The sequence below is a fragment of the Elaeis guineensis genome, chromosome 13 (genome assembly GCF_000442705.2).
Source record: "Elaeis guineensis isolate ETL-2024a chromosome 13, EG11, whole genome shotgun sequence".
In the NCBI taxonomy this organism is placed as follows: domain Eukaryota; kingdom Viridiplantae; phylum Streptophyta; class Magnoliopsida; order Arecales; family Arecaceae; genus Elaeis; species Elaeis guineensis.
The window spans coordinates 51,761,352-51,778,545 of NC_026005.2; the positions used below are offsets into that span (position 1 = coordinate 51,761,352).

The 17,194-nt window shown below is 38.7% G+C and overlaps 1 pseudogene; it reads right to left on the reverse strand.

The window, feature by feature from the left end:
• The window catches only part of LOC140853134 (sulfite reductase [ferredoxin], chloroplastic-like), a 161,554-nt pseudogene that overhangs the window by 72,545 nt on the left and 71,815 nt on the right, over positions 1 to 17,194 (reverse strand).

Here is a 17,194-nt window from a genome sequence, read left to right on the forward strand (position 1 = left end):
CGTGTAAATTCTTCATGCACAAAGAACCCATGCCCCTTCTCTTCTCACACCTTGAGTAGATAAGGATAGGTTGGTTGGCATTTGAATTCAAATCCAATTTGAATTCAAGTGAGCAACCACCTAGCTTTATTCTCTCACACAGTGAAAACGCTGAAAAGACGCAGTCTTGCACCATTTTAAAATGAGAGAGAAGGTGGGGCATGCGCATATCTAATTTGAGAGAGAAAGGGTGGCATGAGAAAGGCCTTCTGTGTGAGAAAAGAAAAGAAACAGAAAGGGTGCAGGGTTTTTCTGAGAGTGCCCTAGGGTTTCTGCTTAGGGTTCAGGAAGTGAGAAGGTGAGCTACGAGTGTTGTGAGTCCACCAAACTTCAAGGAGAGCTTCATTAACCTCTCTACTATCTCTGCTAACGATCTGAAGTACCTGAGGAATCAGCAGACATCGATCAAAGGAGTTCGATCAGCATCAGCCGTCGAAAGGATTCTGCAACGAACTAGCATTCGTAAGGAGCCGATCAGACCGAAAGCTTCGTGTGGATAATCCACAGAGGTCAGATATACTGTGTGACTATATTACGATGATCAAATCTTTTCGACGGTGATCAGACTGCAGCGATCGACTACCTGCACGAAGGTAATGTGTTCTAAACACATAACAGTAAAACGTTTACTGTAGAAGTTTAAATTTTAAATTTAAATATATGCTATATATATCATATTTAGATCCTTGTATAAGATTAATATATGTTAATTAATTAGATTAATTAATAATTTTTGTTGTAAAATTATAATTTTAAAAAAGTTTTAAAATTATCGTTTTACCCCTGCACTGAAATTCACTTCAAATACTTCTAAAATATGATATACATTTGCATGCGTAGATTAAGTAGTAATCTAAAAATTTAAATTTAAAATTTGAAATTTATTTGAAATTTTAAATTTAAAATTCAAATTTTAAAATTCAAAATTTGAAATTCAAAATTTTGAAATTTGAAATTTGAAATTTGTTTGAAATTTGAAATTTAAAATTCAAAATTTGAAATTTAAAATTTAAATTTTGAAATTGATATATTTAGATATACTTGATCCAAGTAGCAAGTAGTCTAATTGGGTTGGTTGCCATGGTCATCCGATCATAGGAGAAAAGTAGCATTTAAAGGCCCTCTCCTCCTATTCGATGGGGTTCTCCTATGGCGGTAGGGGTGCCGAGCGATTATATCCCATGCAGACGAAGCAGTGAAAGAATTTAATTGTAAAGGTTCAATTGTAAAATTTATTATGAATGTGTTAGATTAGATCTAAAGGAATATTCATGATTTATTTTGATTGAGTTATTTTCTGTTATGTAATTAGCAATAGGATTGCTATTTATGAAATGTGCTGATCCATTTGTGAAATAAGTCAACACATTTGGTGAACAGAAAATAAAACCTTTCAAATTTGAAAATTATTTTCGAAATGCCAAACCCTGACCCATCAGCCCAAATACTTAATTAAAAGAATTAAGTGTTGTCTAGTTGGTCTAGAATTATGAATTAAGACCTAAGACAATTGCATAAACTTATGGGTCAATGGGTTAGATGGATTAGATCCATAATTAGGTTAGACCTAAGGTTAGCTTAAAGAAATAGACTAAATTAGAGTAATTGATCAAATCTAATCAAAAGTTGAATTAGATTAGGTTAAGGACACTCTAGACTCAACTCCAATAGTTGTAGTTGAATGGGTCCATGTCTTTAACTAGACCAAGATGGACTTAATTCAAGGCTACGCGGTGAAACCCTATTTACTAAGTTGATCAAATTAAAACTAATGAACTGATTGGTGTCAAAGGTAAGTTCGGCTGTCTGACTAGTGGTTTTTAACTGGGAGCTACTCGCATTGATTCGATCTCTGACGAGTTAATGGCATATCCCTTCCACTGATCTCACTTACCTGGCCAACCTGGTGACTTAGATTTTGATTAGATCACTTGGTGATTAGGGCTCACCCATGTCATTAGGTAAATCAGTGTGACTGATTTAGGTGCTCCTAATGTCGACTTTAATTAAATCCTTTTTAATCTGACTTGGTAAAGTCAGTGGGAGGATTGAAATTGGCTGGTTAATTTCTTCTCTTCTATCCTTTAATAAAATCCTCAAAAATTATTAGGTCCCTAAAAATGATTAAGTTATAGTGATAACTAAGTCTTAGCCTACGATTAAGTGAGTGATAATGAGTCTATTAGTTTAATAATCACTGGAGGCTCAAAGGCCTGGTGCTTATTTACTAATGTAATTATCATTCATAATATGATCATTTGGTTGAGTCTTTCTGATGGTGGTCATGTTGGCTGGCCAAAGTCGGGCCTAATCATTTATTGGTCAGATTCACCAAATCAAGTCATGTTGATGGTTGGACCTAACCAGAACATTTCAGTGGAGGCCAAAGCCTACTAATTAGGTTCTGGGGCAAAATCAATTACTAGAAGTTGTTTAGAGAAACAACTGGTTATGAACCTACCCATAAATGCACATGGATTGACCAGCCAAAGTTGGGTTTGTGTGTAGTCTGTGTGGATTCTAGTACTTACTAAGGAATTAAAGTAATTCCTCGAATTGAAGGTTGAGGCTACCAGTTCGTAAAAATACTAGGAGAAATTTTAGACTAAAGTCCAAGTCTTTGGTATTAATAATTTATGTACTAATAAAGATTTGGTTTTTCTTTATGTAGCTATGGCCACTACCCTGTCGCTCCGGTCATTATTAGATAATGACAAGCTCATGGGACCTAATTTCGATAGCTGGTATCGAAAATTGAAAATCATCCTTGAGCATGAGCGGATCCTTTATGTAGTAACGAATCTGGCACCTGAGGAGCCAGTCTCGAATGCTAGAAGGACGGTCCGAGATACTTATTAGAGTGGCTCAACGATCGTACCACCGTACGATGCATAATGCTGGCAGCAATGAATGATGAGTTCAGCCACAGTTCGAGAATGCCCAGCCGCAGGAGATACTTCAAATGTTGAACGACTCCTTTGGCACACCTGATGACATTGAAAGGCACAAAACTAGTTGTGCCATTTTCAATGCTTGGATGAGGGATGGGGACTCAGTCACTGATCATGTACTATACATGATCGAAATGATTGAGCACCTAAGTAAACTGGGCTTTTCCTTGCACGAGCAGCTCGGTAAGGATGCGATCCTTAATTCTTTGCCCCAGTCCTTCCTCCCCTTCCTTACTCATTTTCGGATGACAAAACCTGCAGTGAACTACCACGGCTTGTTGTGGTTGCTGCAAAACTTTGAGAAGGACCACCAGCTCCATAAGGAGTCGGTGAATGTTGTGGGAGGGCCTTCTTCGGGTCTTCGACCCTTTAAGAAAGGGAAGAAGAACAAGAAGAAGAAGAATAAGAAGGTGCAGTCGCATGCAGGGACGTCTGCACAGGGTCAGACCAAGAAGCACAAGCCCAATCAGAGCCAGGCGGAGTGCTTCTTTTGCAAAAAGCAGGGGCACTGAAAGAGGAGCTGTCCTCTATACATTGCCTCCCTGGACCCGAACAGGCTGAAGAAGAAGCAAGGTAATTATATGATAACACCTTGCAACTTTTCCATTTGTGATACTACTGCCTAGATATTGGATACCAGAAGCCCTTATCATATCTGTAATTCGATGCAGGGTCTGCAGGTCAGTAGGAGATTTGATGAAGGCGAGAGGTTCCTGAACGTTGGAGATAGAAGCAAAGTTTTAGTTCTAGCTTTAAGAATCATGAACCTTGTAATCAACTCTCGTAATGTAATTCTGAGTGAATGTCACTATTGTCCAAATTTTTTTATTAAATATTATTTCTATAGGCCTTTTGGCCATGTACAGTTATGAATTTTTAATAAAAAAAATATTTGCAATATCATTTTGAATGGTGTTACAATATTTGTTGGATAACTAAATAATAGAATTTACTTACTATCATAGCCTGTTAATATGGTTCAAACCTTCGATAAACACCCTAGAATGGATAATATGTCAGAAGTCTACCTTTGGCACTGTAGGCTAGGTCACATCAATAAGAATAGGATAAACAGGTTGGCTCAAGAAGAAATTCTTGAAGTTGGTGATTGTGAATCACTTCCAACCTGTTAGTCCTATCTTCTTGGGAAGATGACCAAATCACATTTTACTGAAAAAGGTGAGTGAGCCAGTGAACTCTTGGGTCTGATATATTCTGATGTATGTGGACCCATAAACTCAAGTGCAAGAGGTGGATATTTCTACTTCATAACCTTCACAGATGACCTATCGAGGTATGGGTATGTCTACTTAATGAAGCATAAGTCGGAGTCGTTTGAAATGTTCAAACTATTTTAAAATGAGGTAGAAAAACAAACTGAAAAGTGTATTAAAACTCTTCGATCTGATTGAGGAGGTGAATATCTTTCCAATGAGTTTCTGACATATCTTGGGGAGAATGGGATTCTCTCTCGGTGGACTCCTCCTGGAACACCACAGCATAATGGTGTATCTGAAAGGAGGAATCAGACCATTTTGGACATGGTTCGATCCATGATGGGGTTTGCTGGTCTGCGGATCTCCCTCTGGGGATATGCGTTCGAATCGGCTTGTAACCTTCTAAATAGGGTTCCGAATAAGTCTGTAACCAAAATGCCTTATGAGATATGGATAGGACGTAAGCCAGTACTCTCGCACCTTAGGATTTGGGGGTGTCCGGCTTATGTTAAACGTTTAATTATGGACAAGCTTGGACCTAGGTCTGACAAGTGTTATTTCATAGGGTACCCAAAAGAGACTAAAGGGTATTATTTCTTCCTAGCTGATGAGCAAAAGGTGTTTGTCAGTCTTAAGACAATCTTTTTGGAAAAGGAGTTCCTTGGTGAAGGGACTGTTGCCTCTAAGGTCGAACTTGAGGAAGTTCAGCAGGTGGAAAAACTGACACAAGTTGCTGAACCTGAATCGGATTTGGTTAGATCAGATCCGGAGCCCATTGTTCCTGCACCCTTAAGGCAGTCTGGTAGAGTACCACGTCAACCGGATAGATACTATGATTTCTTGATCCGGGATGGTGATCTTATCGAACTTGATGAAAACGATGAGGATCCGATCACCTACATGGATGCAATGCAGAGACCTAACTCTGAGAAATGGCTAGAGGCCATAAAATCTGAAATGGAGTTCATGAAGGTCAACGATGTGTGGACATTTGTTGACCCACCCGAAGGAGTAAAACCCATAGGGTGTAAGTGGGTCTTCAAGAAGAAGAGGGGCGTAGACGAAAAGGTGGAGACCTATAAAGTCCATCTGGTTGCCAAGGGATATCGTCAACGTTATGGTATAGACTATGACGAGACATTTTCTCTTGTGGCAATGCTCAAATCCATTCGGATTATGCTTGCGATAGCTGCCCATCTGGACTATGAAATTTGGCAGATGGATGTGCAGACAGCTTTCCTAAATAGAGAGCTGGACGAAGAGGTGTATATGATACAATCTGAAGGGTTCACATCCACAAATGAGTCTAAGGTGTGCAGGCTACAGAGGTCCATTTATGGACTTAAGCAGGCATCCCGGAGTTGGAACATACGTTTTGATAGGATGATCAAGACGTATAGCTTCGTTAAGAATGGAGAAAAGCCCTACATTTATAAGTGAGCTAATGGTCCAGTAGTGGTATTTCTTGTATTGTATGTGGATGATATTCTCTTAATCGGGAATGATGTCCCTGCATTACAAAGAATAAAGATTTGACTATCGTCACAGTTCTTCATGAAGGATCTGGAAGAAGCTTCCTACATCCTAGGGATGAGGATCTATAGGGATAGATCTAAAAGGTTGCTTGGCTTATCCCAGTCCACGTACATTGATACTATGCTGAAGAGTTTCAGCATAGAGAATTCTAAGAAAGGCTATCTACCGATAGGCTATGGAATTTCTCTCTCGAAGAGGAATTATCCGACAACACCTCAAGAGAGAGAGCATATGGATAGAATTCCATATGCTTCGGTAGTGAGATCTATCATGTATGCCATGACATATACACGACCAGATGTGGCATACTCACTAGGGATAGTGAGTAGATACCAATCTGATCCAGGGGAGAATCACTGGAAGGTTGTTAAAACCATTCTGAAGTATTTAAGAAATAATAAGAACCAGTGGCTTGTTTATGGTGAATCAGACTTGAGACTTATAGAGTTTACAGACTCTAGTTTCCAGTCTGATCACGATGACAGTAAGAGTGTGTCAGAATTTATTTTTACCCTTAATGGTGGGGCTGTCTACTGGAAGAGTTTCAAGTAGCACACTGTGGCTGATTCAGTTTGCGAGGCAGAGTATATCGCTGCATCAGATGCTGTCAAAGAAGCGGTGTGGCTGAGAAAATTTCTCACCGAGCTCGAAGTAGCACCCTCCCTTGTTGGTCCAGTTCTGCTCTACTATGACAGCTCTGGAGCCATTGCTTAGGCGAAGGAACCGAAGGCACACCAGCGGATGAAATATATTCTGCACTGCTACCATCTTATCCAAGAAATCATGGATAGAGGTGACGTCGACCTTCAGAAGATCGATGGGAAGGAGAACCTGGCTGACCCATTCACTAAAGCCATTGCGGTGAAGGAGTTCGACAACTTCAAGTCGAAGATGGGTATTAGATACTGTACCGATTGGCTTTAGGCCAAGTGGGAGATTGTTGGGAATAGTGTCCCAAAATCAATCATCAGTTCGTTGATAGTTGTGCTCTTTCTTGTTTTAGTATATGAATTATAAATTAATAAAAAGTTATTTTGATATTTTTCATCATAAATTGTTTCATCTTCAAATGAACTCCTGTATTATGGTGAAGTCCTTGGGACTATTTAGATTCGACAAAGGAGGATTTGTCATTTAGTCTTTAAACCTGTTCGCGATCAAATGATACGTTGTTACCAAAGACAACAACATTTATCAAGAATAGGTCATTGTGTGCCATATGGGTTGGTTGTTCTCTTAACCAAGGAGTGTGGAGACACTGGTATGGCATACAGGTGAGATATAAGGGTACATCTGCACTGAATGTGACCGACTCTGGAGCTTTTTCTGCTGTCAAGATTTGCTTCGATGGGATATGGGTGTAACTGTCCCTCTGACCTAAGACCGCCATGGTGACTTGCAAGCAACTCACTGCACTTAGGCACTGGACTACCTGAATTTCTAATTCAATGATGGAAGGCTACTGGGTGTAGTCAAATACTTGACTTGTCGGTGCGTGTGTCAAGATGGGATTGACCACTCCAGTCCAGGAGCTGTGTACAGTCATGTTTCAATTTAACAAAATCTTGACCAGGGTAGTCCTAGTGAGGAGTCACAAGACTTTTGAGTTGAGCACGATTCAGATGATCTGATCAAGGTTGACAATTTAATCCTGAGTCGTCCTATACACAGGGGTCAAAAGGGATGAATTATACAGTAACCATATTCGCGTAGGTTCTGAGTGTTGCGATTGTGACTATTTGACCTATCCAGACATTGGGTACCATTGCTAGATGGTCACTTCGATTAGTACAGAAATTGGTTCCTATGCTATCGGTTTAGGTTCGAACCTGTGGGGTCACACACATTAGAGGTTCCTATCTGATTTGATGGCTGGTGAAGAGTCCCACTGGACTGGGACTCTTCGACCAAGAGTCCTAATGCTCGAGGACTCTGAGTCCTATGTGTTTGAGACTCTGTGATCAAGAATCAGGATTCTCTGATCATGAGTTCCACACATTTTGGGTACCGAGGTCAAGAGTCCCACTGGTTTGGGACTCTTCGATCAGGATTTCATATCGATGGACTTTGATGCTCGATTGCCCATCGAATTTAGACTCAGTATTTATGAGAGGCTTAATTAGTGATTTGATCACTAATTAACTCAATTTGATTGAGTAATTATTTTTGGATCAAGTCCAATTGAATTGGATTCAGTTGGGTTTGACCCGATTATGTTAAGAGTTGACCTGATCGCCGAGGTGGTTTGGTCCCTGATCTGATCAGAGGTTGGGCTTAGTCAATTTCTGATTTGATTAAAATTTTATTGAGCCTAATTAAGTCTAATTGTGTTGGGTTTAATTTAGTCTAATTGTGCCTAACCTATTTTAATAAGGTTGGTTCAATTAGGTTGATTTAATATTTGAAACCACCTTGACTTATCTCCCTGCGCCACCTCACCTCACCTGCGCCTATTTGAATTCACGAGAAACAAGTTCTCATGAATTTTCTCCCATGCAGAAGCCTTTCCACTCCCTCCCTTGTGTGCCACTTGTGTGGATAATGATAAGGTTGGTTGGCCATTCAAATTCAAATAATATTTGAATTTGAATGGGCAACTAATCCATGCGCCACCTTATCCTTTTATGCGCCCCATTCTCTACACGAGAAAAAATTTCTTGTATAAATTCTCCCCGCACAAAGAACCCACACCCCTTCTCTTCTCACGCCTTGAGTGATTAAGGATAGGTTGGTTGGCATTTGAATTCAAATCCGATTTGAATTCAAGTGAGCAACCACCTAGCTTTATCCTCTCACGTGGTGAAAACGCTGAAAAGACACGGTCTTGCACCATTTTAAAATGAGAGAGAAGGTGGGGCATGCGCATATCTGATCTGAGAGAGAAAAGGTGGCATGAGAAAGGCCTTCTATATGAGAAAAGAAAAGAATAGAAGAGAAAAGAAAAGAAATAGAAAGGGCGCAGGGTTTTTCTAAGAGTACCCTAGGGTTTCTGCCTAGGGTTCGGGAAGTGAGAAGGTGAGCTACGAGTGTCGTGAGTCCACCAAACTTCAAGGAGAACTTCATTAACCTCTCTACTATCTTTGCTGATGATCTAGAGCATCTGAGGAGTCGATAGACACCGATCGAAGGAGTTCAATCAGCATCAGCCATCGAAAGGATTCTACAACGAACTAGCATTCATAAGGAGCCGATCAGATCGAGAGCTTCGTGTGGATGATCCACAAAGGCCAGACATACTGTGTGGCTATATTGCGATGATCAGACCTTTTCGACGGTGATCAGACTACAGTAATCGACTACCTGCACGAAGGTAATGTGTTCTGAACACATAACAGTAAAACATTTACTGTAGAAGTTTAAATTTAAATTTAAATGCATGCTATATATATCATATTTAGATCCTTGTGTAGGGTTAATACATGTTAATTAATTAGATTAATTAATAATTTTCACTGTAAAATTATAATTTTAAAAAAGTTTTAAAATTATCGTTTTACCCCTGCACTGAAATTCACTTCACCTCTAAGGTATGGATTCATGATTAAGAATAATGAAGCCCATATCATTGAGAATGATGAACCTTTGACCTATACGGAAGCTATCATGAGTAGGGACTCAGAAAAATGGCTAGAGGCAATGAAATCCAAAATAGACTCTATGTACTCCAACCAAGTATGGACTTTGGTTGATGCACCAGAGGGTGTGATCCCTATTGGATGCAAATGGGTCTATAGGAAAAAGATTGGAGCAAATGGCCAAGTTGAAACCTATAATGCCAGATTGATGGCTAAAAGTTTTAGACAGAAACAGAGTATTAATTATGATGAAATATTTTCACCTGTTATCATGCTCTAATCTATACAGATTATGCTTGCAATAGCAGCATACCATGATTATAAAATTTAACAAATGGATGTGAAGATTGCCTTTCTTAATGGTTATCTTGAGGAAGAGATTTACATATCTCAGCCAGAAGAATTTATCTCAAAAGGGAGAACAAATCAAGTATGCAAGCTTAAGAAATCTATTTATGGATTAAAGCAGGCTTCGAGGAGTTGGAATATCTACTTTGATGTAACAGTCAAAGAATTTGGTTTTATCAAAAATGTGGATGAACCTTGTATATACAAGAAGACCAATGAGAGTGTCATTATCTTTTTAGTTTTATATGTGGATGACATACTTCTCATTGAGAATGATATTTCAATATTACAATCGGTCAAGATATGGCTATTAAGTAAATTTTTCATGAAGGATTTGGACGAAGCATCCTATATACTAAGTATAAAGATCTATAGGGATAAATCCAAGAGGATGTTAGGCTTGTCCCAATTCAAGTACACAGATTTAGTGCTGAAAAGGTTTAGCATGGATAGGAGTAAAAGAGATTACTTACCCATGAGTCAAGGCATACATCTCTCTAAAAGGATGTCTCCTAAAATACCAGAAGAGAGAAATAGAATGAGTTCTATTTTCTATACTACGACAGTAGGGTCAATCATGTATACTATGCTATGTACCAGGCCTAATGTTGCCTATGCCTTAGGTATAGTTAGTAGATTTTAAACAGATCTAGGAGAGGATCATCAGAAAGCAGTGAAAATATTCTTAAGTACTTGAGAAGGACTAAAGATAATTTCTGGTATATGGAGGATTTGATCTAAAACTAGAAGGCTATTCTGACTCTAGTTTCTAATCAGACCCTGATGATAGTAAGTCCACTTCAGGGTATATCTTTACTCTAAATGGTAGAGCTGTAAGTTAGACAAGTTCTAAGCAGCAGACTGTAGCTGACTCAACCACTGAGACAGAATACATAGCTATAAATGAAGCCATCAAGGAAGCTGTCTGGATGAAAAAGTTCATCACTGAGTTGGGTGTCGTTCCTGAGATTGAGAATCCAGTACCACTTTACTGTGATAATACTAGAGTAGTTGCTCTAGCAAAGGAACCGAGATCTCATCATAAATCCAATCACATTCTAAGATGCTTCCATCTCGTTCGTGAAATAGTCAAAAGACAAGATGTAGTCATTGAACAAGTAGAAACAAAGAACAACATAGCAGACCAATTCACTAAGGCTCTACTAAAGTAGCAATTCTATCGCCACCTTGATTGTATGGAGATAAAATATAAGGGTGTTGCCCAGCTATGCAACCCAAGAGGGGGGGGGTGAATTGGATTTCTAAAAATTTAGGCTTAACTAATGACTTATGAAAAAAGTTCGTCAATAGCTAAATGAATGAGGAGAATAAACTTAATTCAAGACTAATTGCCAAAAGCAAGAATGCAAGAAAATAATGAAGAGTTAAAGAGAAGCAATTATGCACACCACAAACAAAAAGATTTATAGTGGTTCGGTGCCAACCTTGCACCTACATCCATTCTCCAACCTCCTACTTGGGAATTCTAATCCACTAAACTTGTATTCAACCCGAATACAAACGTCGGAAACTCCGACTCTAGCTATCCCAAGCTAGTTCACTTATTTTTCGGGTACAAGCCAACCCTATACACTCCAATTTAAGGTTCGGATCAACCTTCCCTTATTTTGGAACCCTTCCAAAATAAAATCAAACACTCAAACTGAGTATAACAATTTATAGCACACTTAAGCACAAAGAAAAGCTCCTTCAATGAGTGAATATAACTTTAAATACATTTTACTTAAAAGAAGAAGCCCCTTTTTGGATTTCCTCAAGGTGGATGGAGACTTGATTGAGCGCTCGAGGAGTTGGTGAGCTTGGATTGAAGGCTTCTTGAAGGCTTTGAATGAGCTCTTGATTAGGGCTGAAAAGTTGGCTTGAGAAATCCTTTTTCAAATTTTTCTCGTTTGAATCCTCTCTTTTTCTTCTTTTTATTCTTCTTTTCGTTCTCCTTGTTCTTGTTTTTGATTTTCATATTTTTGTTCCTTTTATAGCTTCAAGAAATAGTGAAAAATATTCTAGGCTGAAAAAGAGCCGTTATACCACTTTAAATGAGCATTAAAAGCACTTAAAATGGGTTAAAAACTAACCGTTGCGGAGAAATCCTGTCACAGGGGTCAACTCATGGGTCGACTCATGCCTGGGGGTCGACTCATGGGTCGACCTCTGTGGAAGAATATCAGAAAATAGGATTCTGTAATTTTTGGCCTAAAACTGCAGGGGTCGACTCATGGGTCGACTCATGCCTCAGGGGTCGACTCATGGGTCGACTCACAGGTTGTGCCAAGCCAAAAATTCTGCGTGCCAAACAGCTCATGTGCCATGAGTTGACTCATGGGTCGACTCATAATTTTCAAACATGCATATCTTTCAAAATACAAGTCCAAAAATAATAAAATTTTCGTCAATAGATCACAAATCTTTTGTTCTACCATTTGATACTCTCAAATCAGGGTTTTGATAAAATTATGATTTTGCCCCTGAAGAGCAAAAAGACTTTTTCAAATAAAAATTATTAGTACCCCTTCAACTGCTTTGTAATCATCAAAATCAATCTAGGGAGCAACAATCTCCCCCTTTTTGATGATGACAAAATACTTGAACAAAAGCATCTATGTGAATCATGAATTTCAAAAGGATGCATTATAAGTAGTTTGAAGATAAAAAGAAGATTTATTACCAACTTATAAGTGCATTTGCTTGAGAAGAAGATTGATTCTTTTGGTATGTGATACAAGTGCTCATTTGCATAAATAGTTTGCCCATTTGCTTAAAGATTTGAAAATTTGCTTATTTGATTATGTGATTTTGGTATTAGAGTAGAAAATTTGTTTTTGTTATCAGAGCAAGTTGAAACTTGAAAATTTGCTCATTCTCATTTGATTATTTAGTTTTAGTATCAGAGCAAAAATAATTAAGTATACCAATGCATGTCTAAGAATTAATTTGTAAAGTATATCAAAGCATGTCAAATTTTAAGATGTATCAGAGCAAGCCTAATTTTAAAGCATAGCATGTCTAAGAAGTAATTTTAAAGGTTGCTCATTTGCATTGTACTTAGCAATTTACTCATATATTTTTAAGTCATTTAATAATTTTACTTTTGATATTATTCTTTAATTTCTCCCCAATTCATTCATTTTATTTTCAAGTCTTTTAATAATTTATAATTTTGCTTTTGATATGTTTCTTTTTCTTTAATTTCTCTCCCTTTTTGACATCATCAAACATTGTTAACTCCCCCTCTTTTTCTGAATACGTTTTCCTTTTAGTGTTTCTTCAAACTTCTAGTGCTAATCATTAATGTTTGCTCCCCCTGAATACAGCAATCATTAACCAAAATATGCCATAGATTACCATAGATATGAATTATCAACAAAGAGAAGATATATAACCAAGAGATGATAGACACCATTACAAAGAGTAGATATATAATTAAAAGATGATTAAAACCATAGTTGTTTCAATACATATTTCATAACATAAAAGTCAGCTAGCTAATGTCATTACATGGCCCAAAAATACAGATCCTAGAAAGAACAAGAGACTAACACCTAGGATCTAGTAAAGCTCATGACTAGATGGATCGGAGTCATCAGAGATAGGGTGAGGAGATGATGGATCTCGACCTAGAGCACGTCCTCTACCCCATCTGCCTCTGCCACGAGTGGAGGTGCTGGCACGAGCAGGTGAGCGAGATGAACTAGGAGGCTGAGAATGTTGAGAGGCCAAAGACTGGACTGAAAGAGTGAGTCTAATGGAATCAAGAACGTTCAGTGCTCTCAAAACAGACTGAAGCAGAGCAGTGAACTGAGTAGATGCATGCTCACTCGAGCCTCTGATCTCTCTCCTCAATAACTCATAACCACTCTCCAATGCACCTCTGAGCCTGCCCGCCTCTGCAGTAAGGTCTGTGACCTCAATAGTGCTCTCCTGTGGCTGAGGATGGGCCAAAGCTAAGACTTGCCCCTGCAAGTCAAGAACTCTCCCAGTCAGTCTCCAAATGCTGTCATCGAGCGGCTGAATCCGAATAGACTGATCTGAGATCAACTGAAATATAGTGGAGATATGGGGAATCAAGGTCTGATCAGATGAATCTAATGAAGTGGACCCCGGTGCAAATGTAGAAGTGCTCCACTGTCGAGAAAGCAAGGAAGCCACACGCTGAGAAATCTGCTCAATCTGATCATCAGCCAATCTGAACTCTGAAGAAGGTGCACTGCTGATTGGCTACTGAACCGGTGTGTACCTCCTGGTGAACTCTGAAGGGCCAGCCTCTGGATCTGAAACAAACTGGATATCTGGAGATGCTGCCCTGAAGTCATAGAGAGGAGATGAGGGACCTTCTTCTTCAGCTCTGTCCTCTACTCTGTCCTCAGCTCTCTCCTCAGAACCCTTGATCCAACCACCATCAGATTTAGTGAATCCCATATGGTGCAGAGTGTGTTGGTTGATGGTGTCTGCGTGAGAAAGCTTAGCAGATGCCTCCCCCTCAAAACTGACTCCAAACCTCCTGAAAACTAGTGTGAGAGCCATACTAAAAGGCAGATGTGCCTTGGATCTGTTCAGTGTCTCTCTCATGGCCTCAATCATTAAAGCAGGGAGGTTTAATGGGGTTTGAGTGATCACATGAAACATTATACAAATATCTCGGCCAGAAAGGAGGTCATGCCTACCACTCCTTGGGAAGAAAAGCTTTGTCACTAATTGATGTAAGATTCTCATTTCAATTGACAAAATTTTGGCTTCCAATTTATTCAAACTTCTCGAGTAGGTTCCTCCTAGCATTACATTGATCCCCTCTTCCTTCACTGGGAGTTCCATGTAAGAATATCCCTCACAGGGCAAATGTAGTATCTCTCCCAAAATAATAGGATCCAGACAGATATCAACTCCCTTAACTGTAGAAGTTACTGTTCCATTGCCATAATGCAGATTTTGATAAAATTCTCTAACCAAGTCTACAAAAATAACTTCCTTGAGAGAGCAGTAAAAACTCCAACCCTGGTTTTGTATCTTTATCACAAAGGAGAAACCTTCTTTTTCAAAGAATCTAAAATCCACATTCTTGCCGGTTTCAACCTTCCTATCAGATAGAGGGATTTTGCTAGGGCTAAGGGGAGACTGAGAGGGACCTGATGCAGACACTGAAGCCGGAAAGGGAGCAGTGGAGGACTGAGCAGCTTGCCTTTTCCTGCGGACGCTTTCTTCCAGCTCACAGACCGATTTTCTTCTTTGAGGGAGCTTCATCTTTGGGGCCATTCTCACCACAACAGCAGGCAGGGAGACTCAGAGGATCAAATGGATGAGTAGAAGAAGGGTTACAAGAGGATGGAGAGGGATTTTAGCGGAGAGAAGAGGCGGTTTTGAGAAGAACGGTGGAGGCTAGGGCACGCTCCAACCGCTTCAATCAAGGGAGAGAGAGATGCGAAAAGCTCCTTTCCCAGGCGTTGATTTGAGGTGGAGAGGAGAAGGGTGAATGTTCTTGGGTCAAATCCCTGGTTTTGGAGAGAAAGAGGATGAGGATGATGGGTCTTGGAGGGAGGAAGACGAAGAGAATAGAGGGTCGGCTCATGAACAGGTTTTAAGACAAAATGGAATGAGCCCATGGGATGTTGGTCAAAAATTACAAGTTTGCCAATGGGTCGACCCTAGGGGGTCGACTCATGAATCACAAAAATTCAAAAAAAAAATATGAATAAATTTTGAAAAAAAATTTAGAATTTTGGGAGAAAGAAATTTGCTCAATGACAGGTTGTGAGACTGATAAACTTGAGCTTTCAGAACCAAGAGAGATGATGGAAATTGATCTCAAATCGATTCCTTGGAAATGGAGAAACACTTAGGCATAAGGATCAAGAATTCCTAGATTTCTCCTAATTTCACAGAATCTATCCTCGCTAAGGGCCTTTGTAAAGATATCAGCTAATTGATTTTCAGTGCAAACATATTCAAGAGTTATATCTTTGTTTTGAACATGTTCTCTTATAAAATGATGTCTTATTTCAATATGCTTAGATCTTGAATGTTGAATTGGATTTTTAGTTAGATTTATGGCACTTGTGTTGTCGCAACTTATGGGTGTTTCATTAAGTTTGATTCCAAAGTCTTCGAGTTATTGCTTAATCCACAAGATTTGAGCACAACAACTTCCGGCTGCAATGTATTCGGCCTCAGCCATAGACAGTGCTACCGAATTTTATTTCTTGCTAAACCAGGAGATTAGGTTAACTCCAAGAAATTGGCAAGTTCCACTTGTGCTTTTTCTATCTAATCTACATCCAGCAAAATCAGCATCTGAATATCCTATTAAGTCAATTAGTGAGTCCTTAGAGTACCATAATCCTAGAGTTTGAGTACCATTTAAATATCTAAGGATTCTTTTAACAGCATTCAAGTGAGATTCTTTAGGATTAGATTGAAATCTAGCACATAAGCACACACTAAACATGATATCAGGCCTACTTGCAGTTAAATATAATAGAGAGCCAATCATACCTCTATAGTATTTTAAGTCTACACATTTACCTTCATCATCCTTGTCAAGCTTACATGAGGGGCTCATGAGTGTGCCAATTGGTTTGGAGTTCTCCATTCCAAATCTTTTGAGTAGTTCCTTGGTGTACTTGCTTTGGGTGATGGAGATTCTCTCTTTTGTTTGTTTGATTTGGAGTCCGAGGAAGAAGGTAAGTTCTCCCATCATGCTCATCTCGAACTCTCCCTGCATGAGCTTAGCAAAATCTTGACAAAGAGATTCATTAGTAGACCCAAAAATTATGTCATCAACATAAATTTGTATTATTAACATATCATTTTGATTTCTTTTAATAAAGAGGGTTGTGTCTACATTACCTCTTGAAAAACCATTATTTAGTAGAAATTTGCTTAGCCTATCATACCAAGCCCTAGGTGCTTGTTTTAATTCATATAAAGCTTTATTTAATTTAAAAACATGATTAGGAAAAGCATGATTTTCAAATCTCGGGGGTTGTTCTACATAGACTTCTTCAGCAATATATCCATTTAAAAATGCACTTTTGACATCCATTTGAAATAATTTGAATTTCATAAAGCAAGCATATGCAAGTAGAAGTCTAATGGCTTCTAATCTAGCAACAGGTGCAAAGGTCTCATCAAAATCAATTCCTTCTTCTTGATTATATCCTTTAGCAACCAATCTTGCTTTATTTCTAATTACATTACCATGTTCATCTAATTTGTTCCTAAAGACCCATTTTGTGCCAATTATTGAATAATTTTTAGGTCTTGATACTAAAGTCCATACATTATTTCTTTCAAATTGATTAAGTTTCTCTTGCATTGCATTAATCCAATTATGATCATTTTCAGCTTCTTCAATAGTTTTTGGTTCAAGATGAGATACAAAAGCACAATGATTAAATACATCTCTAAGTGAAGAATGAGTTTTTACCCCATGCATAGGATCACCAATAATTAACTCCTTAGGGTGATTATGAACATACCTCCATTCTTTGGGTAAGTCATTTGTACCTTGAGATTGTTC